Source organism: Globicephala melas, chromosome 2 (genome assembly GCF_963455315.2).
Source record: "Globicephala melas chromosome 2, mGloMel1.2, whole genome shotgun sequence".
Classification (NCBI taxonomy): domain Eukaryota; kingdom Metazoa; phylum Chordata; class Mammalia; order Artiodactyla; family Delphinidae; genus Globicephala; species Globicephala melas.
In genome coordinates this window covers 66064860-66088746 of record NC_083315.2, presented here as the reverse complement: position 1 = coordinate 66088746, position 23887 = coordinate 66064860, and the positions used below count along the sequence as shown (strand labels likewise).

The following is a 23887-nucleotide window of genomic DNA, read 5'->3' as shown; positions in this document are numbered from 1 at the left end:
GCCTTCAGAAGCAGTGACATTTTACAGTGAGACCAGATCAATAGGAGTTTGCAAAGGGAGAGGAGGGCAGGGCAGGGCAAGATGTTCCAGGAAAAGGGAGCAGGCTATGCAGAGGTTGAGATCCTAGAGAGCTTGGTCTCCAGGAACTGAACTGTCCTAGAAGGTCCAGCAGGCCTCAGGGCGTCACTATTACTATGAAAGTGCTAGTTGTTATTGTTCTTCCTGATATTTCTCCTAAACCCAGACATTTGTTATAGTACATTTCATCTCCATTATCTTATCTCATGCTCACCAGCAGCCCTGTGATGTAGGTGTTATAGCTCCATTTCACGAGGAGCCTGAGGCCGGACACCGTCATATGGCTCAGTGAGTCTTAGAGAGTCTGAGGCTATGCCAGCCTGAGCTCCTTCACCTCCCACAGCTGCCTCAGGAGAGGGGTCACGTGAAATTGTGTCTGATACACCTTCATGCCTCTGGGGCAGAAGGGTGTCCGTCACTCTTCAGGAAGCTGATGGAGGTGTTAAGGCACTGAATTTGTGCAATTCTATAAGAGTAATTGGGGGGGGGGGTAAAGCCGAGAGACCTGGCCTTAAATACCAGCTGTGCCATGCGTTAGCCGTTGTATAAACGTGGGCAAGTTACTTAACTGATTCACTGGCCATCCCGCTGAGACTTGGAACTGAGTTCTTCCCGGCTTTACCGACAGGGGCGATGCTGTACAGCTCCAGAGTCTCCCCCAGTGCTGAGGTGGGGGTGTGTGGCAATGTGCTCCCATCAGACATGTGGTACCACTGAGACAACCAACAGTCCTGCCCACATGGTCCCTTTAGGCCCAGCAATTCTCTGTTATCTTTGTGCCACGCTGGGGATTTGGGCATCTATCGTGAGTCTGCTTATAGTCACCCCGCCTAGATGCAGCCAGTCGCCACTCCTCCCTGGGGACTTGCTCCCTCCCAGGAATCAGAACCAGGCTCCCTGTGGAGCCGGGACCTCCCCCACCAAGGAACTCTGTTTTTGCCCCTAGACGCTATCTATACCTGCAAATATCGTTCTTCCTTTCTTCCCTTTGCAAACCCTCTAATTTTCCCTCAAGCTCCTTGGGTTTTGGGAAAACAAAAGTGAGAAAGCTTTGCCTGCTTCTGCCTTCTGCTCTGCATCAGATCTTTCCCAAGATTTCAGAGTTCAGAGCTGACCCTCTGCTTGAATGGGAGGAATAGAGAGGAGCAAATATGGGGGGGGGGGAACTGACAACATATTAAAATTTCAAGATATAAAATCTAGTTATACAGTCAAGAGATGACTGAGGTCCCTAAACTATAGAAGTAGGGTGGAGATAGAAGGGGATAAAGTCAAGAGATGTGTAGAAGAATCATTCATTTTTGCCAACCAATCCAATGTGGGAGGCACGGAACGCGCAGGTCAGTCAGACAAAGTGATCAGTGGTTGTCATTTTAGGTTGACCTTGAGTTACCTGCAAGTAAATTAGTTGATTCATCATCTATTGACTGCGTTCACTCAACTGAACAAAGGAGAATAAATATGTACATTTTAGATAAATTAGGCTGGATGATGGGTACATGAAGTATTATATGATTTCTTGTGTGTATGTTTAAACTTTTGCATACTAACATTTAAAAAAATAAGTAAATAAATCCATTTTAAAGCAACTTTTTACGATCCATCATCTTTTATATTATGACAAGAAATAGTTGAACTAATATTTCAGACTCACTGTGAACACTTTATGCTACTAGTTAGATGTTCTCCATAACCCTTAGTTCTGACCTAATGAAGTTTTAAAACTTAAGAAGGTTTCTTGCTAAAGGATGAGACATGCAGACAAAGAGAGCAAGAAATGAGGGGAAAAAACTAAAATTGTAAGAAGCCATGTCTGTATTTTCTTAGAGGTGAAACTAAAGCCAAAAAGGAAAAGGAGGTTATAGAACCTGAGTGTACTTGGCTGTACCCTCAACATCACGGGATAATGGGGAGAGAACGGGAGCCAGAGCCTGAGGGCATGGAGCTAGGAAAAATGACCCTGCCATCAAACTAGCCCCCGGGGCGGGGGGCAGCAATCCAAGACAGTGTCCAAAGGGACATGCAGTACTCACAGTCAGACAGGAGGAAGCACTTTTGTTCTGGGTCATCAGTTGATTCAGAAGTAGACGGCAGCCAGAAGTTGGGGGTTTAGAGAATACTGGCCAGTTCCTCAAAGGGAGAGGCTGATGAATGTGGGCAGAGTGTCCTGGCCACGTGGTCCCAGAGTCAAGGCAGGAAGTGGAAAAACAAAAAGGACAGGAGGCACATGTCCAGATGAGTGTGGTCCTAAGGCTCTTTCTGGTTAGAAGGAAAGGAGACAGACAACTCAGGTTACTTCAACTGATTTTAACAATGCATTGGGAAAGTGATTTGAGCCTTCTCAACTTTTCTTCTCTCCTTTTAACTGTAGCTCCTGACTTCTGAATGGTTTGTGCGAGGACATGGTGTCTGCTACCTCATGCCTTTTGCTCAGTGTCTTCTCTGAACGTGTCTAGGCTTCTGTTCCACTGTCTGCTTCCCCTTCTGTCTTAGAATTCCCTAGGAAAAGACTCTGAGGTGGCTATCTGTCTGCGGGAAGTTTATTGCAAAGAACTCTCAAGATCAATACCTATGAGGAGTAAGAGATAAGGGAGAAGTTGGACTTCGATGCAGTCAGTACAAAGGCCTCAGCCAACCCCATGGGGAATTCTGGAGTTGGAATGGCCTTTCAAAGGTGCTTCAGATTGAGACAATGGGGTCAGGCCTCTGTACTCTCACAGGGAATTAGTTGCTGGCTGCTCCTGGGGAAGGGGTATAATTTTTGTCTGAGGGCAAGTCTAGGAGAGGGGTGGGTTGTGAATAGCCAAGAATGCCTGCAGTGGGGAAAAATGAGTGCCTCAATCCTAAAGGGGGGATGTGGTGGCACATCACAGCATCCCCTACATCTTCTGTTTGACTGTGCCCTAAAGAGTAGTTCTGGTGGGTCCACCAGTCACTCTGCTGTGGAGAAGGTGCCTGTTTGTCAGAGTCTCATGCCTGACACCCTCCAGACTTCCTGTATTTCCAGTCTATAAAAATGGCCACCATTGACCTGGGCCTTATCCTCTATCTAATCAGATGGGGGCATAGGTTGCAGAGCTACCTGACTCAGAGCAAGACGGCTTTCTCAAAAGGGTCTGTAAGAATGGTGTCACTGGGGCTTCCCTGGTGGCACAGTGGTTAAGAATCCTCCTGCCAATGCAGGGGACACGGGTTTGAGCCCTGGTCCAGGAAGATCCTACATGCCACGGAGTGACTAAGCCCATGTGCAACTACTGAGCCTGCACTCTAGAGCCTGCAGGCCACAACTACTGAAGCCTGTGCACCTAGAGCCCGTGCTCCGCAACGAGAGAAGCCACCGCACTAAAAAGCCCGCGGACCTCAATGAAGAGTAGCTCCCGCTCACCGCAACTAGAGAAAGTCTGCGCGCAGTAACGAAGACCCAACGCAGCCAAAAAATAAAAATAATAAATTAATTAAATTAAAAAAGAAATCATTGGGCTTCCCTGGTGGCGCGGTGGTTGCGAGTCCACCTGCCGATGCCGGGGACGCGGGTTCGTGCCCCGGTGCGGGGGGATCCCGCATGCCGCGGAGCGGCTGGGCCCGTGAGCCATGGCCGCTGGGCCTGTGCGTCCAGAACCTGTGCTCCACAGTGGGAGAGGCCGCAGCGGTGAAAGGCCCGTGTACAGCAAAAAAAAAAAAAAAGAAAGAAATCATTGTTAATTTTTAAAAAATAGCATCACGTGCTACCAGTGAGATAGGCGTTGGAGAAATATATAACTGGTGCCCAGAGGCCCCAACAAGGGTACAGAAGCTCGCTTAATCCCAAACCCACCTGCCTGAAGGACCTGTGTTGGCTAATGCTCTCTCTATGGTGGTCAATACTGGCCTGGTACCTGTGTGGAGTTGAGGCTGCACAGGGCGGGCTTGATGGTCTCTAGCTGAGAGGGCCTGAGGAAGTGTCCTAACTCCTCAACTTACTAATTTTGAGCAAGTCATTGGTCCAATTTTAGTTAGTTGGCAAATATTTAGTTAGCACCTATGTGCCAGGAATTATGCCTAGCATTTGCGAATCCCTCTCTGGACCTCATGTTCTTCTTTGTAAGATAAGGGTGTTGGAATAGATGATCTAAATGGATTAAAATGGCCATATTCTCAGAAATAAAAATCCAACATACACTGTCTGTTAAATGCCACAAGATTTGATATTAAGTGTGCCCCCAGAAAATCCAAGATGTATGACTTCATTGTACACCTGGACTCCATCTCCCCCACCCCCTACCTTTATTTCCCCCCAGACACTCCACATAAAATGACTTGACCCTCAGAACGAAGGGTGGAAGCTCTGTAAGTTACATAGTCTCCTATCTTGCTTATCTTTAAAATCATTTAAGTGTTTACCCTTATTTTTTGAATTCTTTAGAATTTAAATGATCTGAGTTTAAATAGTCCTGAACGCATTCCTCAAACACTCTTATTTAAACAAAGCCAAGCCATGGTGATTACACAGCCAGTTTTTTTCCAAACCCAGGAGACTTTATAACAGTTTTATCTTAGGTACAAGCATCCAGACCTCCTAAGTGTTTTGCCTTTAAATAGTCTTTCTGAGGTTGGTATCAGAACTAGAGTTCTTTACAGCACCGTCCGCAGTAGTTCAGGCAGATTTGGTAAGATGGGGCCACTAGTATCCCTTCAATCACATGCAGACTTTCCCCTGGTGACAGAGCCACAGAGCTGAATGTTGGGAGCTGGACAGGACAAGGAGTAGAGGCCCAGTATTTGGTTTGATACGGATGGGCACAGGGGTGAGTGAAAAGTCACCAGAGTAGTGAGGGCTTAGTAAGGATAAGACACTTTTCAAGCGCTGTAAGATATAAAAGGAAGGGAAGGAAATTAAAATCTACGAGTTTGTTTTATGTTAGGCACTTGTATACATACTACTAATCAATCAAAAATAATAAAAACGGGCTTCCCTGGTTGGTAACTTTTTCCGTACAGGGCCCGATAGTAAATATCTTAGCTTTTGCTGGCGGTATAGTCTCTGTCACAACTACTCAGAAAGCTGCCATCTACCATGGAGGTACACTGTGTGAACAAACCAGTGTAGCTGTGGTCCAAGAAAACTCGATTTATGTACACTGTTGGAATTTTGTATAATTTTCATGTGTCACAAAATATTATTCCCCTTTTGATTTTTTTCCCCAGCCATTTGAAAATGTGAAAACTATTTTGAGTTTATGGGCTGTATTTGGCCTGTAAGTCATAGTTTGCTGATGCCCACTGGCAGGGAATGACAGAATGTAATGGAGCTTCAGCTGGAGCACCCTGGCTGTTGTGTTGAGCAGAGACTGGAGGGAGAAGCATGGAGACATGAGGAGGCCAATGCCGTCACCTGGGGGAAAGGTGATGCTGATCCTTGGACCAGTGAGGTCATCACGATCACATTCTTATTTACCCTCCACCAAACCTCTGAAGTAGGTATTACAATGATTCTTCGTATGTAGAGGAGGAGATTCAGGCTCAGAGGTAGAGTGACTTGCCTAAGGATACAAAGCACACAAGTGGTAGAGCTTGGATAAGAAGCCCAGTTCAACTCCAAAGCCCTGATTCTTAGCAGTTACACCTCTACGGTCATGTCACGTGGACCTTATTATCCCAAATTGCAGATGAGAACACTGAGACTCAAAGAACTCAAGACACTTGCCGGAGATTAAGTAGGGCTTAATGACCCCAAAGCTATCACTCATATTATGAACTGAGAGTAATTCTCAAACTCCAATGGGATTCCTGCCCACAGGTGCTTCTATTCTAGGTGGGAAGATTCTTATGTGAATGCCTCTGAGGTGTCACTAAAGTGCCTAGGGCATGCAGAGGAGGTGCAGTGACAGTCATCTGGAGTGGGAGGAGGAGGGGACGGATGGAAAGATTACTGTTTGCCATAGGCTTTGAAGAATAGCTGGCTAGTTCTTAAGCAGTTCTTGCTGGGATCAGGACCGCCTGTTGGTTCTTAGAGCTACTTTGTTTTACCTTGTTGTGTGGGATGCGGAAAGCAGTAACTTAGGAATTATAATATTACTCTGTAGCTAAAGAGTTACAGGTGAAATAGCAGTAGGGCCCCTAAGTTGTATCTCAAAGATATATATAAATCAATCTCTCTCTCTCTCCGTCTCTCTCTCTCTCTATGTATGTGTGTGTGTGTGTGTGTGTGTGTATGACACATCTAACTTTTCTCTTAAAAGATACAAGGAAGTAAACATTTTAAATAAAAATTAATCAAAACCCCATACTCTGAGATAACCACAGTTTAATGTGTTAGAGTATACCTGTCCATAGTTTTTCCATGTATAAATACACCTTTTGAAAATTGGATTGTAGGATATCTATTGTTTTATAATGGGATAGTCCCATTATATGGTAAATGTCCCATTAAATGTTCATATATTTTTAACATTTTCCTGCATGATTAAATGTGGAAATTTCATTATCATGGATTATTAATGTGGGTCCAGTGTAATCACAAGGGTCCTTTAAAGGAATAGAGGGAAGCAAGAGAGTCAGAGAGAGATTTGAAGGTCCTGTGCTGCTGTCTTTGAAGGTGGAGGAGGGGGGCCGCGAGCCAAAAAATGCGGGCAGCTTCTAGAAGCTGGAAAATGCAAGGATAGAGATTCTTTTCTAGCCCCTCTGGAAGGAATGAAGGCTTGCTAACACCTTGATTTTAGCCCAATGAAACCCATTTTGGACTTCTGATTTCCAGAACTGTAAGATAATAAATGTATGTTGTTTGTTTGTTTATAAATTTATTTATTCATGTTTTGGCTGCGTTGGGTCTTCGTTGCTGTGCACGGGTTTTCTCTAGTTGCGGTGAGTGAGGGCTACTCTTAATTGTGGTGCGCAGGCTTCTCATTGTTGTGGCTTCTCTTGTTGCGGGGCACGGGCTCTAGGCGCTCAGGCTTCAGTAGTTGTGGCATGTGGGCTCAGTAGTTGTGGCTCGCAGGCTCTAGAGCTCAGGTTCAGCAGCTGCGGTGCACGGGCTTAGTTGCTTTGCAGCACGTGGGATCTTCCTGGACCAGGGCTCGAACCCGTGTACCCTGCATTGGCAGACGGATTCTCATCCACTGCACCACCAGGGAAGCCCATGTGTGTTGTTTTAAGTCACTAGGTTTGTGATAACCTATTAGGGCAGCAATAGCAAACTAGTACAATTGACTTAACAGGTGCTAGAGGACTGAGGAGGCAAAAGGGGGCATTGAGATAACAGAGAAGCCGCAGGAAGTGACTCCCCACTCCTAGGGCTGGCGAACAAAGGGAATTGGCCAAGTTTGTTTGAACCCAGAAACTTGGAGAAGGGGCCTTGTGGAGATGGGACCCAGACCTCTGAGGAGCGGGCACTGGAGTGCCAGTGCTCTAAAGGGTCATCAAGAAGCTCATTCTGGGGATGTGGAAAATCCTGTTGCTGCCAGGGTGAAAAATTACTGGGGCTACTCTGACAGGAACAGGAAGCCCTCAGGAGGCAAATAGGAAGTCCCTCCAGCACCCCGTATTAACAGAATGTGACAGACAGCAGCTGGCAAACCAGACATGCAGTTTGTGGAGTCTCAGCCCTAGCATCACAAAGCAGAATGAAAGGTTTCTGGACCTGAAACAATGGTCTAATAACAAGCACACAGTGTTAACGATATTATCTGTATGTTACACGCTTTTCTCTGTGCTCATACAAAGATATATTCACATGTATTATAGGCTTTCCCCCCTTTATATTTGGAAAAAATTGTGGTCAGAGTATACACGTTACTTGGAAACTTGCTTGTTTCATTAAACTATATATTATGCACATGTTTCTATGTAAGCATACTAGAGCAATCTCATTTTTAAAAAGCTGTTCAGAAATATCTCATGGAAATGCCAGCATTCATCCAATCATTCCCAATCTCAATGATTGGTTCAGAGTTTGGCATGTGACTCAATCTAGTCTGGGACCCATTGGAGCTGAGGGTGTGGTCAAACCTACCCAATCACATGCCTGAGAATGTAAGATGAGCAGTTTCTCCAAAGGAAAATCTATGTGCTTTTGGCAGAAGGAAAAACAATGCTGGAGAAGGAAACAACAAATGTCCACCTCAGCTTCCTGTATCCTTTGCCTGTTGTTTCTGTTGGGTGGTTTTATTAACAACTGATTGATGGTCTTTGAAGATAGCTAATGTTAAGCTTTTATATATGTATTGCAAGTGTCTTTTCTAGCATATGATTTCTTTGTAGTGTCTTTTACCATACAAAAGTTAAAATTAGTATATAGTCCAATGTAGCTTTTTTTTTTTTTTTAAGTTTATGGCTGTGGATTTCCTTTTTTGCTTAATGTTTTCCTCCTACAGAGATAAACACACTGGTCACTATATTGGTCAGGATAGATTAGGGGTGCAGTGATAAGAAGCAAAAAAATGCTCTAAAATCTCAGTGGAGTAACAATAAAAGTATTTCTGCTTACATTACATGTTGAGTAGGCAGAAAGATGTATGAGTTGTAGTCACTCAGGAGCCCATGCTAAAGGAGGTTGTGTCTCAAGACGTGCTTCTACAGACACCAACACAGAGGGAAGCAGAGGAAGAGGACATGATGAGTCAGCACTGGCTCTTAAAGCTTCTGTCCTGGGAATTCCCTGGCGGTCCAGTTGTTGGGAGTCCGTTCTTCCACTGCAGGGGGCACGGGTTCCATCCCTGGTTGGGGGACTAAGATCCTGTATGCTGCGTGGTGTGGCCAAAAAACCCCCCAGAAAACAAGAAGTTTCTGCCCCAAAACAACATCCATGATTTCCTTTCACATTTATTGACCAAATTCAATGGCATGGTCAGGATTAATTTCAGATGGAGAGGGGAAGTACAATCCTACCATGTGCTTAGGAGAAGGAAACCAAAATGTTTGTGAAAAGCCATGAGGACTACTATAATCCACATTTCAGCCACCAAATGCCTTTCCCACAATCCAAATATTCTCACGCACCCTTTTTGAAGGGAGTCAACCCTAAAGTCCCATTCTGATTGGACCTTTATTCCCACATATTAATCCATTCGGAGGTTTTAAATGTGGATGTGAGGGAATAGCCTTGATTAGATTCTTGCTGTAAAACTGGGTTTTCATTGTTTGATCTCTTATTTTATTTGTTATGAGAAGCAGTCTATCTTCCAACTCTGCAAATCTCTGAATTTCTGGACTCTTTCTTTTGCCTTTCATTCCTGCTTGCAAACCACGCAACCTCTCTCTCTCTCTCTCTCTGTAATAACTTGTCAAATACAGCCAAATCATACTGTTAACATTATGGTTTTTCAATTGCTTCTTCTAGAGCTACAGCTTCACTAGGCACGTGACCTACCTTCCAAGTAACTTCAGGCAACAGCTTTACGAGATATTTCACCATCGGGTAACGTGACCCGTCATCCTTGTCACTGCCAATGACACATTTTAGGTTTTTGTTCTGGCAACATCTCATATTTAGGGATCAGGTCAGGATAAAGTAGGTTATGCTGTAGTAACAAACTCCCAAATCTCAATCACTAAAAACAATAAAAGTTTATTTCTTGCCTATACTACGTGTTCATTGTGGGTCAGCAGGGCCATCTGTTCATTGAAGTCACCCAAGAGCCTTAGCTGATGGAAGGTCCACTTCAGCATATGCTTCTACAATCATCACAGCAGGGAGGGGGGATATGGCACAGATCCACGGCTCTGCCTAGAAGTGACACATCTTCCTTCTCCTAACACTTGGATATTTGTGGCTCTCACAAACGGCTATCGCAGGTATTTTTGTTTTGTGGGTTTATTGCAGTGAAATAGGCTATAGGTGACAGTAACAACCTCTCATTATCCGCATCACTGGGTCTAGTTTTTTAACTCCAAGTAGGACTTCTGTTACTCTATTTTTATGGTTCTGAGGATGGGCCACCATGTTCTGAGCCCACCTTCAAAAAAATTTAATTTTGCTTTAAAGCTGAATAAAAATACTGAATCCTTAAGACTGACTTCCTTCCACTAAACCACACTCACTCAAAATAAGTTATAATTAGGATATCTCCTTATATTCTATCCTTCTTCCTTACCTGATACTTCATTCTGTAATTCTATTAAAGACTGAAAACCCTGGTTATTACTGTGTTTTGCAAGAGGGTCAATTCAGAGAAATTTAAAAATTTGTTTTTATTCAAAACAAAAGTCTTGTTTTGTTTCTGTTCAAAATTTTAAAATGGCTTAGTTTAGTTCCCTAAGATGATGGATATTCATAAAGTTATGATGATCTACTTTGTGGAATGGAAGAATGTTAGTGAGAGAGAAAAGAGAACAGTTGTTTAGCAACTAAAAGGTTAATATAAATATCTGGGCATATTGGAGAAGTAGCAACATGAGGCAGCTTTCTAATCTTTCATCCTGAAATTAAATCCTAGGTCTGTCTTGAAGCTAGGTTCCCGAAATGCAGGCTTCTTAATCATTGGATGAAAATGTCTTGACAGAAAATATGTTGAGTTAAACATTACAGAGGGGATGGCTGCTGAAAACCCTTTGTCTGTGAAGAAACAGACAAGACAGCAGAGAAGTAAGCAAAGGAGGCATTCATCCATCCATTCATTCATTCATTCATTCATTCAGCTAGCATTCATTGAGCTCCTGTTACATGTCAGGTCCTGTTCTAAGTATAGGGGGTACAGTGGAAAACAAGACAGATATGAACCCTGACTTCCTGAAGCTTACTCTTAGGTAAGGGTCAGCACCAAGTAGACAAAGAGATAAAGTAATTGTACACTGTGATAACTATAATGAAAAAAAGTGAACGAGAGAAAGATGCATCAGACAGGATACTTGATTGTAAGCAAGCAAATCCACTTAGGTTAGAAGGTAATTGGGAACCCTTAGGATCAAAGGGAGTCTGGACAAGTGGACTTGGAAAGTGAACTAGAACCCTGAGTGGTCCAGAGACTGGGTAGCAGGAACCACTGAAAAGGTGGTGCTGCAGAAAACTGTGCTCACTGGGTCTCTGCCCTTGTGTCTCTGTGTCTCAGCCGAGAACCAGGGAACCAACAGCAAGGTTTTACTTGAACGGGCTTGATTCACACAACTGTCCCCCTACCTGAACCATGAAGCTGTTCTCTCTCAGCTTCTGGCCACCGTGTTGGGTGGTTAGCTCTGGACGCTCGCTTCCTACCAAAACACCCCACCATAGGGAATTCCCTCTGTGAAGTCTACTACAATAGAGGTGACTTAGATGTGGGTCACCAAAAATAGGGCAAATATTGACTAGAGGTGAAATAAACTCTATCAAGTACTGTCTTTAGATAAGAAGGCATCTCAGAAAGAGTAACATTTAAGCTGAACCAACCCTGTTTCTTCCTCTTCCCAAATTTGCCACACTGTGGGTTTAATGAGCGTTTCCCTGATGACTGATGAAGATGAGCATCTTTTCATATATCTATTGGCCATTTGGAATGTGCTCTTTAGTGAAGTGCCAACTCAGTCCTCTTGTCTGTTTGCTCTACTGGGTTGTCTGCTTTTTATTTTGTTGAATTGCTTTGAATAAGTTTTATAAACTTGTTGTATAATATTCTAGGTGATCTCTTTTGTTGGATACATGTATTTCAAGTATGTTCTCCCACTATTGGCTTGCTTTTCTCTCTCTTTTTCGGCTGTACCACCGGCATGCGGAACTTCCCCAACCAGGGGTCAAACCCGTGCCCCCCTGCAGTGGAAGCACGGAGTCTTAACCACTGGACCACAAGGGAAGTCCTCCTTTTCTCTCTCTTAATAGTGTCATGATGAAGAGAAGTTTTAATTTTATATACTCCAATTTATTACTGTTTTCCTTTGTGGTTGGCACTTTTTGCATCTCATTTAAGAAATCTCTGCCTATCTCAAGGCCGTAAAAATATTCTTCTATGTTAACTTACAGAAAATTTTTTTACTTTACATTTCATATATAGATTTATAATTTGTCTGTAATTGCTTTCAATATATGATTTGAGGTAGGGGTCACACATCATTTATTGCTAAATGATATGTGATTGACCTGTATCTTTATTGAACATGCTTTTTCCAAGTGTCTCTGAACTATTTTTTTCTGTTCCTTGGTCTGTCTATCCTTGTGCCAATATTATAATGATTTAATCACTCTAGGTTTATAATATGTCTTGATATCTGGTAGTGTGAGGCCTCCACTAAGGTTCTTCCCTTCAAGACTATATTTGCTATTTCTGAATCATTGCATTTCTATCAATATTAGAATCAGTTTACTAGTATCTGTAACAAATCTACTAGGATTTTGATTACAATTACATTGAATATATTCCAATAAAATATATATCAATTTGGGGAGAACTGACATCTTTACAACATTGAGTATGCATATCTATGAAGAGTATAATCCCTCTTTTTATTTAGGTCTTTAATTTCATCAAAAATTTAATAACTTTCAATGTAGAGGCCTTTTTTGTAACTGTGTTCCAATATAGTTTTTTCTTTTTTCTTTTTTTTGCGGTATGTGGGCCTCTCACTGTTGTTGCCTCTCCCGTTGCGGAGCACGGGCTCCAGACGCGCAGGCTCAGCAGCCATGGCTCACGGGCCCAGCCGCTCCGCGGCATGTGGGATCTTCCCGGACCGGGGCACGAACCCGTGTCCCCTGCATCGGCAGACAGACTCTCAACCACTGCGCCACCAGGGAAGCCCTTTTTGCTATTTTTAAAATGTAACTAATTGTCATCTTTTTCTGAATTATATCTTCTATTTGTTTATTGCTGATATATAGAAATGTAATTGATTTTTGTTAGCTCACATTGCATCCAGTGAAATTAACTTATTAATAAATTCTAATATCTAATAGTTTTTCTGAGAATTCTTTGAGATTTTCTCCATGCACCATCATGTCCTCTGTGAATGACAGTTTTATTACTTCCTTTCTAATCCTGATTTTTTCTTCTACTTACCTTATCATCTTTGTCTCATTCCCATTATCAAAAGAAATACTTCCAATGTTTTACCATTAACTATGTTTTCTGTGGGTTTTTGTAGATACTTATGATCATATAAAGGAGTTTCCTCCTATTAATAGTTTATTGAAGTAGTATCATGAATAGTTGTTAAATTTTATTAAATGATTTTTCTGCATCTATCAATGTGATCATATCATTTTTCTATTTTTGGTTCTGTTAATGTGGTAAATTAAAATGGTTGGTTTTCAAATGTTAAACAATTTTTTGTGTTCCTAGAATAAGTTCCTCTTGGTTATATTCCATTATATATATATATATATATAAAATGGATATATATATATTATATATATATATATTGCTGGATTCAATTTGCTAATATTTTGCTTAAGATTTTCACTCTATGGGAATGAAAGAGAGTGGTCTATACTTTTCCTTTCTTGTAATATCCTTGTCAGGTTTTCGTCTTACAGTCCTGGCCTCATAAAGAGTTGAGTATGTTATATCTCTTTCTATTCTTTTTTTTTGGCTGCATTGGGTCTTTGTTGCTGCGCGTGGGCTTTCTGAATTTGTGGTAAGCTGGAGCTACTCTTCGTTGGGGTGGGCAGGCTTCTTATTGTGGTGGCATCTCTTGTTGCGGAGCACGGGCTCTAGGCGCATGGGCTTCAGTAGTTGTGGCGCATGGGCTTAGTTGCTCTGTAGCATGTGGGATCTTCCTGGACCAGGGCTCGAACCCATGTCCCCTGCATTGGCAGGCGAATTCATAACCACTGCACCACCAGGGAAGCCCTCTTTTTTCTATTCTTGAGAAGACTTTAAGATTGGTTATTATTTCTTTCTTAATTGTCTGGAAAATTCACTGGTGAAATCATCTGTGTCTGGAGTTTTCTCTGTAACAAAGTTTTAAATAATTGATTCAACATTTTAAATAGATGTAGGACTGTTCTCATGTTCTTGGATATGAGTCAGTTTTGGTAAGTTGTATGTTTCATGGAATTTGTTCATTTCATTTAAATCATCAGCTGTACTGGAATCAGGCTGTTCATAGTATTCTTTTATTATCTTTTCCAGTGTCTATAGGATCTGTAGTGACCCTTTGTTCATTCGTGAAGATGACAATTTCTTTCTTTTTTTCTTCTTGATCAGTTTTATTAGGGGGTAACCAATTTCATTAAAATTTTCAAATAGCCAACTTTTGGCTTTGTTGATCTTCTCTATTTTATATTTATTTTAAATTTGATCTCTGCTCTCATTTTTATTATTTGCTTACTGCCAGTTTGAGTTTGATTTGCTCGTCTCTTAATGTCTGCCTGAGATGGAAACTTATGTAATTGATTTTCAACCTTAAATTTTCGAATATAGGCATAAATGGCTATAAATTTCCCTCTAAGTTTATTTGGTTTTTAAATTTTTTATTGTGGTAAATTATATGACACAAACTGCCACTTAAGAGTTAAACAGGGCTTTCCTGGTGGCGCAGTGGTCGAGAGTCCGCCTGCCGTTGCAGGGGACACGGGTTCGTGCCCTGGTCCGGGAGGATCCCACATGCCTTGGAGCGGCTGGGCCCGTGGGCCATGGCCGCTGGACCTGCGCTTCCGGAGCCTGTGCTCTGCAACGGGCGGGGCCGCGGCGGTGACAGGCCCACGTACTGCAAAAAAAAAAAAAAAAAAAAGAGTTAAACAAATTCAGCAACAGTGTGAAATACAAAATTAACACACAAAAATTAGTTGTATTTCTATATACTAGCAATGAACAATTTTAAAAGGAAATTAAGAAAATTATTTCATTTATAATAATACTAAAATGAATAAAATTCTTAAGAATAAGTTTAACCAAGGGATTTATATGGGAGAGCTTAACCATTTACATTTAAAGTAATAATCGTTAAGAAAAGTGTTTCTTCTGTCATTTAACTATCTTCTGTATGGGTTATATACTTTTTATTTCTCAATTCCTCCATTACTGCCTTAAACAAATTTTTTTTGGTTGATTTTTATGTAGTATTCTGTTTTGAGTCCCTTCTTCTTTCCTTTTTTCTGTACATATTTTAGTTATTTTTCATCCTGATCTGAATAGTACCAACTAAACTTCAATAATATACAAACACTCTGCTCTCATAAATCTCTGCCCCTCCTCCTTTATATCATTTCTGTCATATATTGTATCTTTCTATTTTGTGTGCCCATTAACATAGATTTATAGTTATTATTTTGTGTGTTTCTCTTTTAAATTTTTATTTTATTTTATTTTTTTGTGGTACGCGGGCCTCTCACTGCTGTGGCCTCTCCCGTTGCGGAGCACAGGCTCCGGACGCGCAGGCCCAGCGGCCATGGCTCACGGGCCCAGCCGCTCCGCAGCATGTGGGATCCTCCCAGACCGGGGCACGAACCCGCGTCCCCTGCATCGGCAGGCGGACTCTCAACCACTGCGCCACCAGGGAAGCCCGTGTGTTTCTCTTTTAAATCATATAGGGAAAAAATAAGAGTTACAAACCCAAACTACAATAATACTGACTTTTTTTTTTTTTTTTTTTTTTGCGGTATGTGGGCCTCTCACTGTTGTGGCCTCTCCCGTTGCAGAGCACAGGCTGCGGACGCGCAGGCCCAGTGGCCATGGCTCACGGGCCCAGCCGCTCTGTGGCATGTGGGATCCTCCCGGACCGGGGCACGAACCCGTGTCCCCTGCATTGGCAAGCGGACTCTAAACCCCTCTGCCACTAGGGAAGCCCAATACTGACTTTTATGTTTACCTTCACCAGTGTTCTCTTTTTCTTCATGTGGCTTTCAGTTATTGTTTATGGTCCTTTCATTTCAGCCTAAAGGGTTTCTTTTAGCATTTGTTCTAGAGCAGGTTTATTAGTAACAAACTTTCTTAGGTTTTATTTATCTTGGAATGTCTTATATTCACCTTCATTTTTTCTTTTGGCTGCGTTGGGTCTTCATTGCTATGCACAGGCTTTCTCTAGCTGCAGTGAGCTGGGGCTACTCTTCGTTGCAGTGCACGGGCTTCTCATTGTGGTGGCTTCTCTTGTTGTGGAGCATGGGCTCTAGGCTCATGGGCTTCAGTACTGTGGCATGCGGGCCCTAGAGAGCATAGGCTTCAGTAGTTGCAGCGCATAAGCTCAGTAGTTGTGGTGCGTGGGCTCTAGAGCACAGGGTCAGTAGTTATGGTGCACGGGCCCAGCTGCTCTGTGGCATGTGGGATCCTCCCGGACCAGGGATCAAACCTGTGTCCCCTGCATTGGCAGGCAGACTCTCAACCACTGCACCACCAGGGAAGTCCTCTCCTTCATTCTTGTAGGATAGTTTTGATGGATATAGAATTTTTATTTGGCAGTTTTATTCTTTTAGCACTTTAAATACACCATCCTATTGCTTTGTAGGTTCTATGGTTTCTGATGAGAAATCAGCTTTTAATCTGATTGAGGATAATTGTTATGTGGTAAATTGTTTTTTTCTTACTACTTACAAGATTCTCTCTTTGTCTTTGACTTTTGAGCATTTGACTATAATATGTCTCATGGATCTATGTGAGTTTATCCTACTTGGAGTTTATTGAAATCCTTGGATATGTAGATTTATATATTTCATCAAATTTGGAAAATTTCTGATCATAATTTATTCAAATATTCTTTCTCTTTTCCTTCTGGAAGTCCCATAACATATGTGTTGGTCCAGTTGATGGTATCCCACAGGTCCCTTAGAATCTGTTCAGTTTTCTTTATTACTTTTTTTTCTTTTGGCTCCTCAGATTGGATAATTTCAATTGTCTTATTTTCAAGTTCATTGATTCTTTCTTCTGACTGCTCAAATCTGCTCTTGAACCCCTCTAGTAAATTTTTCATTTTAGATATCAAATTTTTCAGCTCCAAAATTTCTACCTGGCTTCTTTAAAAATTTTCCTTCTCTTTATTGACATTCTCATTTTGTTCATACATGATTTTCCTGGTTTCCCCTAGTTTTTTTTTTTTTTTTTTGGCTACATTGGGTCTTTGTTGCTGCGCGCAAGCTTTTCTAGTTGTGGTGAGTGGGAGCTACTCTTCGTTGTGGTGCGCAGACTTCTCATTGAGGTGGCTCCTCTTGTTGCAGAGCATGGGATCTTGGCACGCGGGCTTCAGTAGTTGCAGTACATGGGCTCAGTAGTTGCATCTAACGGGCTCTAGGGCACATGGGCTTCAGTAGTTGTGGTGCGTGGGTTCAGTAGTTGTGGCTTGCAGGCTCTAGAGTTCAGGCTCATTAGTTGTGGTGCATGGGCTTAGTTGCTCAGTGGCATGTGGGATCTTCCTGGACCAGGGATCGAACCCGTGTCCCCTGAATTGGCAGGCAGATTCTTAACCACTGTGCCACCAGGGAAGTCCAGTTTTCCTTAGTTTTTGAAGAATATTTAGGACAGTGGTTTTAAAGTCTTTGTATCATAAGTTCAATGTCTGAGCTTCCTCAGGGATAGTTTTGGTCAGTTTTTTTTTTTTCAGTGAATGGGCCATTTTTTCCTGTTTCTTTGTACATTGTGTGATTTGTTGTTGTTGTTGTCATTGAAAACTGGACATTTGAATATTATAATGGGTTATCTCTGGAAATCAAACTCTCTCCCTTGCCGAGGGTTTGCTGTTCTTGATTGTTGAAGCCTCAGCTTCTGTTTAGCCCGTATATTCTTGAACAATGAGAACTTAAAAAAACAAACACCTTTCCCAGTCTTTGCATTGTATTCCTTTAACACTTAGCCAGGCCATTTGAAATTCTTCCTCATCCTTCACTTCCTGGTTGCACTGAGCATGTAAATCAGCCAGTGGTGGAATCTTAGGATCTTCTCAGATCTTAGGATCTCCTCAGGCCTTTCCTGAGCATGCATCCTGTCTCAGGCATGTATGTAGCTTTCTAAACGCTCTGTGTGCACAAGCACTTTTGAATCTGAATGCCCTAATTTCCTAGCAAATTTATCTCCTCCGCTTTTACTTCCAGGCTTTAGGTGGTCTGTTGTATGTACCAACTGTAATCTTTGGCCCCATGCAGTTGCAGGTTATTTGTTCACCTTACAGTGTTTTCAAGCAATGACCACTGCTTTTCTGTTATGGGTTCCAGAGTTGGCAAAATGAAGACAAAAGCCTTGAATTAGTCCTTCAGCTAGCCCCTAGACAGATTGGAACAAACACAATGATTACTAGGGACCAGGGTTCCATCCTGGGAAGGTGGGCTTCTGTCTTTAAGACTGCTGCTGAGTCAGGGAGGGAGTAGGGCAGTGGCAAGTAAAAATGTCATAAAGTTTTCTTACCATTTTTAACTTGTCTTTTTTTCTTTTTTTTTTTTTTAAGTTAAGCATTTGGTTGCTGTAAACCTTTGTTTTCCCGACAGAATTCTGATAAAGTTGGTCTGACAGTTTCTGGTTAACTTGTCAGTGTTTTGTGGTATGGGATTTGGATCTATTTACTCTGCTATTTTGTTGATGTCCCTCTCTCCACAAATTTTGATATATTAATACATATATATATATATATACTTTTTAAATATATATACTTTTCAAACGTATATGAAAAAATATTTGTACTTTTATTTTCAAGCAATTGTAGATTAACAGGAGATTGCAAAAAAAAAATGTATAGGAAAGTTACATGCATCCTTTTCCCATTCTCCCCCAAAGTTAACATCTTATGGAAGTACAGTACAATATCAAAACCAGGAAGTTGACACAGGTAAGAACTATTTTCTCCCTCTATCCCTAATCCCTAGCAATCACTAGTCTCTTCTTCATCTCTGTAATTATGTTATTTCATTAATATTACATAAATGGAATCATGCAATAATTCATGCAATTCTTTTGGGATTGTTTTCCTCACTCAGCATGATTTCCATGAAGTTTATCCAAGTTGCTGTGTGTATCAATAGTTTGATCTTTTTTTAAATTGCTGAGTAGTATTGAGACAGGAAGGAAGGGGGCAGGGCACAACCTTTAAAAGAATGACATAGGGGCTCCCCTGGTGGCGCAGTGGTTGAGAGTCCGCCTGCCGATATAGGGGACACAGGTTCGTGCCCTGGTCTGGGAAGATCCCACATGCCACGGAATGGCTGGGCCCGTGAGCCATGGCCGCTGAGCCTGCGCGTCCGGAGCCTGTGCTTCGCAACGGGAGAGGCCACAAAAGTGAGAGGCCCACGTACCGCAAAAAAAAAAAAAGAATGACATAGGCATTGTGAATATGACAAAAACTCGTTAGAACCTACTAGGCCCAAGACGGTGGAAGATTCGACTTCCAGTAGCCCTTGAGCCTCATTATATGCTCATTGTAATACATTAGCATGCTAAATGACACAGGCACAAGTGCTGTGACAGTTCTGAGGCCAACCATAAAAGACCAAAAAGTGGTCGGTGGCCCAATTCCTAGAAATCTCCGCCCCTTCTCCAAAAGAGTTAGAATAATCCTCTCACTCACTAGCCTATGAAATTACCCAGCCCATAAAAACTAACCACCCCCCATATTTTGGGGCTGCTCTTGCCTTTTCAGACTGACTGCAGTTTGTCTTTGGAATGTGTATCTCCCTAAATAAACCTGCTTTCCCACTTAGTTCTTGGGGCAGAGCCCCCTTGCCTGCCCACTGGTATCCCTCACAAGTGTCCTATATTAATAAATCTACTTCTTGCCTATCACTTTGCCTCTCACTGAATTCCTTCTGTGCTGAGACATGAAGAACCTGAGTTTGCATAACTCCTGACACCAGGTGAATGATTTTTTTTTTTTTTTTTCTGTACGCGGGCCTCTCAGTGTTGTGGCCTCTCCCGTTGCGGAGCACAGACTCCGGACGCGCAGGCTCAGCGGCCATGGCTCACGGGCCCAGCCACTCCGTGGCATGTGGGATCTTCCCGGACCGGGGCACGAACCTGTGTCCCCTGCATTGGCAGGCGGACTCTCAACCACTGCACCACCAGAGAAGCCCAGGTGAGTGATTTTAATTAAAAGACAGTGGGTTCGAGTCCCAGCCCATGGGTTCAAGACCCAATCTGAGTTTTGACTGGTATCAAATCCCACCTGAGGTGTGCAGTTTCAGCATTCCATGGTATGGATGTATCAGTTTATTTGGCCATTTACTCACTAAAGGATATTTGGATAGTTTCCAGTTTGGGGCTCTTATAAAGCTGCTATGAAAATTCTGTTACAACTTCCTGCGTTTCTCTGGGAAAAATGCCCAAGGACACAATTAAGTTGTATGGTAAGTACATTTCTAGTTTTCAAATGAACTGCCAAACTATATTCCAAGTGGCTATACTATTCCTATCAACAATGTATGTGTGATCCATACCTGAGGAAACTATGCCTAACCCAAGGTCATTGAGATTTACTCCACAGTTTTCATCTAAGAGTTTTATAGTTTTAACTCATATTTAGGTCTATGATTTATTTGGGGTTAATTGTTTTTAACATCTTTATTGGTGTATAATTGCTTTATAGCATTGTGTTAGCTTCTGCTGTATAACAAAGTGAATCAGCTATATGCATACGTATATCCCCATATCCCCTCCCTCTTGCATCTCCTTCCCACCCTCCTTATCCCACCCCTCTAAGTGGTCACAAAGCACCTCTCCCTGTGCCATGCAGCTGCTTCCCACTAGCTATTTTACATTTGGTAGTGTGTATATGTCAGTGCTACTCTCTCACTTCATCCCAGGTTACCCTGCCCCCTCCCCGTGTCCTCAAGTCCATTCTCTAAGTCTGCGTCTTTATTCCTGTCCTGCCCCTAGGTTCATCAGAACCATTCCTTTTTTTAGATTCCATATATATGTGTTAGCATACGGTATTTGTTCTTCTCTGACTTGCTTCACTCTGTAGTACAGTCTCTAGGTCCATGCACCTCACTACAAATAACTCAATTTCGTTTCTTTTTATGGCTGAGTAATATTCCACTGTATATATGTGCCACATATTCTTTATCCATTCATCTGTCGATGGACACTTAGGTTGCTTCCATATCCTGAGTATTGTAAATAGAGCTGCAATGAACACTGTGGTACATGACTCTTTTTGAATTATGGTTTTCTCAGGGTATATGCCCAGTAGTGGGATTGCTGGGTCATATGGTAGTTCTATTTTTAGTTTTCTAAGTAACCTCCATACTGTTCTCCATAGTATGTGCCGCATCTTCTTCATCCATTCATCTGTCAGTGGACACTTAGGTTGCTTCCATGTCCTGGCTATTGTAAATAGTGCTGCAATGAACATTGTGGTACATGACTCTTTTTGAATTATGGCTTTCTCAGGGTATATGCCCAGTGGTGGGATTGCTGGGTCATATGGTAGTTCTATTTTTAGTTTATTAAGGGACCTCCATACTCTTCTCCATAGTGGCTGTATCAATTTACATTGCAAGAGGGTTGCAACGATGCAAGAGGGTTCCTGGGGTTAATTTTTAAGTGTTGAGTGAGATCCACAATAGTTTTAGGGTCTCACAAAAATATTCTAAATCTTTAAAATCAGAAGAAAAAGTGAGTACACTCTGTTTGGATTACATTAGTCTTTATACTGATGCAGATGTAAAATATACTTTTAGGACTTCCCTGGCGGGCCAGTGGTTAAGACTACATGCTTATACTGCAGGGGGCACATGTTTGACCCCTGGTCAGGGAATTAAGACCCTAAGATCCCGTGTGGTGCAGCAAAAAAAAAAAAAAAAAAAAAAATATATATATATATATATAATTTTTATGGAAGAAAGAGACTCTGAGGTTCTTTCTGACATCAAATATGTGGAATCTTTCCACATCAATTCTCCAACACCACCTGGGTATCTGACAATTTAATTTTGACAGTAACTCCAGAAGTAAGATCAGACCCCACAGGTTTAGCGCTCAGTCCCACAAGACTGCACCTACTTCAGCTACCAGTCACCAGTTCCATCGGTTTCTGACTGAGCACATTTGAGGATTCCTGCAATCCCCTCTTCAGTTTTGATAATTCACTGAAATGACTCACAGAACTCAGGAAAACACTTTACTTACATTTACCAGTTTATTATAAATAAAACAGCTCAGAAACAGCCAAATGGAAGATATGCATAGGGAAAGGTACGGGGCAGGGAGGGGATGCAAAGCTTCCACACCCTCTTCAGGCACCCCACTTTGCCTCCCGATATGCCTCCCAGTACTTCCGTTTATTCACTGACCTCTCTTTAATCACATGTGGTTTTCCATTGACCAGCTCCCATCCTTAAACTACGCAAGAGCCCCACCCTGAGTCACCTCATTAATATAAATTCAGGTGTGGTGGAAAGGGGCTTGTTATGATTAACAAAAGACAGTCCTATCGCTCAGGAAATAAGGGTTTTAGGAACTCTGTGCCAGGAACCAGGGAGGAGGTCAAATAATATCTGTTATATACCACAGTCTTTAGAAGGCAAAAGTGCCTGGGGCCACAAAAGTCAATGTGGTCCTGTCAGTTGAGTAGCCTTCCCAGCTGTCCATTTGTGAAATTATGGCAGCCTGGAGTAGGGTGATGGTAGTAGAAACACAGAGTCAGCTGGATTGACCAATGGATTGATTATGAGAGGTTAATGAAACAGCGAAACCAAGGATGATTTCTACATTTTTGGCTTGAACAACTGGGTGGATGAAAGTGCCATCCGCTGAGAATACTGGGAAAGAAGGGTTGGGGGTAAAATCAAGGCCTTTTGCTATGGATCTGAGATGACCATGAGTCATGAAGTAGAGATATTAAGTAGTCAGTTGGATTTGTGAATCTGGGTATTGGTGGAGAGGTCTGGGCTGGACAGAAATCTGAGAGTCATCAGTTTGTAGACTTAGCATCAAGGAGATCACCTGGGGAGAGTAAAGTAGAGAAGAGTATAAGGACTGAGCCCTGGAACACTGCAACATTTAAAGATTGAGCCAAAGAGGAAAAATTAGCAAAGGATTCTGAAAATGAGGCTCAGTGAGGGAACGAGAAAATCAGGAGAATAAGATATTGAGGGAAGTTCAGGGGGAAAAGTGTTTCAAAAGAAAGGAAGCTGTCAACTGTTTGCAATTCTGCTGAGAGGTCAATTTAGATAAGGATAGAGAATTGGCAGTTAGCTTTGGAAACCTGGGGATCATTAGTAATCTTGATAAGTGATCTTGATGAGGGAAGTCAAAGCTGGATCACAGTAGGCTGAGGAGTGAATTTCGTGAAGTGAGGAAGTGGGAACAAGCACTGTAGAGAGCTCTTGAAAAACCTTTCCGAGAATTTATGCAGTGAAGAGAGACGAGAAATTGGGCAGTTCTGGAGGCGAATTTGGAGTCAAGGTTTGTTTTAGATGGGAGGAACTTCAGTATGTTTATATGCAGATAGAAATAATCTAATGGGGGCGGGGAGAGAATGTAATGATGTTGGAGGGAGGGGTAATTGTAGGAGTAAAATCCTTAGGAACGTGGGAGGGAAAAAAAAAACAGGTCCCTGGTGGAGGGACAGGCCTTCATAGGCATAGGGAAACTCCTTTCATAGTAACCCCAATGTTACTATGCCTATAAAAGTAGTTTTGGTGGTGAGAAGACAAGGAGTTCGTATCTGATGTCTTTTCCATCAGGTGTGAGACAAAGTTGAACAGTGGTTTGGGAGGAGGATTTTAGTAGAGAGGGGAGGGTGTGAAATAATTCTTTCATCACGAATACTTAAATGTCAATTTCGTGGAGCAAGCCCTTCCAGGATTAAGTACATCTCCTCCCAACTCCCTTTTCTCTCACTGGACCGTTTGCTCGTTTTTGGTACTCATCACCATTTGTAATTGTATCTTTATTGGTTCAGTTGTCTGTTTCCCACTTTAGAGAACTACAGGGAGGCAGGAACTTTGTTGTATTTAATTTCCCAATGTATATATAGCCCTTAGAAACAGGGCCGGTACATAGTCACTAAGTAATTA

At 42.2% G+C, this 23887-nt stretch overlaps 1 protein-coding gene across 6 annotated transcripts in view; it reads left to right on the top strand.

The window, feature by feature from the left end:
• The window catches only part of PIAS1 (protein inhibitor of activated STAT 1), a 302740-nt gene that overhangs the window by 156667 nt on the left and 122186 nt on the right, over nt 1–23887 (top strand). The window contains exon 1 of one of the 6 annotated variants that reach the window (XM_060294064.2): nt 19891–19941. The exons of the other annotated variants lie outside the window; for them this stretch is intronic. The gene's annotated coding sequence lies outside the window, so the exon portion shown is untranslated. Of the gene's footprint in view, nt 1–19890; nt 19942–23887 lie in introns of those variants that run through there. 6 annotated transcript variants of the gene reach the window in all.